This window comes from Ctenocephalides felis, unplaced genomic scaffold, assembly GCF_003426905.1.
Source record: "Ctenocephalides felis isolate EL2017-DRISC unplaced genomic scaffold, ASM342690v1 CF-g0.4_SCAFFOLD_03570, whole genome shotgun sequence".
Classification (NCBI taxonomy): Eukaryota; Metazoa; Arthropoda; class Insecta; order Siphonaptera; family Pulicidae; genus Ctenocephalides; species Ctenocephalides felis.
This window is the reverse complement of record NW_020539724.1, coordinates 5100907-5102245: the sequence shown is the minus strand read 5'-3', so window position 1 is coordinate 5102245 and position 1339 is coordinate 5100907.

Genomic DNA, 1339 nt, shown 5'->3' with positions numbered 1-1339 from the left:
AGCAAAAATAAATTGGTTTCAAAGTTTATTATTAATTCTTTTAGGTCAATTAGTAGTTGTTCTAGGTTAGACTCTAAGTAGACACCAGCTCCTTTTCTATAAATTTTATGATAATATGTGGAACGTTCTTTTGCATTTCGAGTAAAAGCTGATGTTTCGTTATCTTTTGTCCGGATGATGACATGGTAATCAGCAGGCAGTAGATGTCTACTACCTGGCTACTTCTTAACCTCAGTTGTTTATAACAATTTATAGCCAATATACCTTCTAATCTTAAATAATTTATATCCATAATTCTTGGTATGGTAAAATAAAAGTAGGTTCCGTGGTAAGAACCTGCAGTTGGTTGGTCAAATTATAGTTGTGGGTTCCTGACCCATCTCTACCAGCTTGATATCAAGCAGTGTTGATTTCAAATTTGGACAATTAGAGGGTCTCCTTATAAAAGTCATAGGTCGTAAAAGGTCGTAAAGTTCTAACTTCTGTTGATGCACCTTGGTGAGTCCTCAATATGACAATCCACATTGACCAGTATTTTTTTACTGTGACGAATTAATTAAAGATAGAAGCAGTACCCCTGTATCAAAAATTGAGGATTATCTAAATGAGTTACTAAGATCGGTTTGGTAAGATCAGTGTAACTTAAAACCAATACTGTGTTCAGTTTTGAATATCTATATCGCATAAAATATATCGAATGTTTCAAATCCCTTCTTTATGGTGCAACTTTCCCAAGAGACGACTATCATTGTTTATCATTTCCGCAGATTTTCTGTCTCGGCTAAGATTTCCGACATGTCCTGTCATATCCACAAACTGGTAAATGTCATAAGATCACGATATTATTATGATTTAGAATGGATTCTGAAATCTTATATCTGGGGAATAAAATCTAAGAATCTGCGAAATATTATGTTTCACCTTTATCAAATTACTTTATTGTTATATAATATAATAATGAAAATATCCCTTTCCTCATGTTGACTATTATATCATCACTATTAAAAAAAATCGAATAAAATATATATATTAAATAGAGATAGGCCAACACTTAGATCTCCTTATATTAAATACAAACTTGCTTCCGTTCTGATCGCTGTTCAAAAACAAATAAAAAATTAATAGCAAATTATCAATTAACCACCCAACAATTTTCTTTGACCTCTATTTTCATTATAGATAATAAATTACGTCTTAAGAACATTACCGTTACGAATTTTAATAACGAAATCTAATTCAATTCGCAAATTGCTCTCAGACGGTAATGTACAATATAATCATTATGTAAAATCTCGATCACGTTCTGACCAATTGACCTTGTCTGGTTCATGGTAATGGA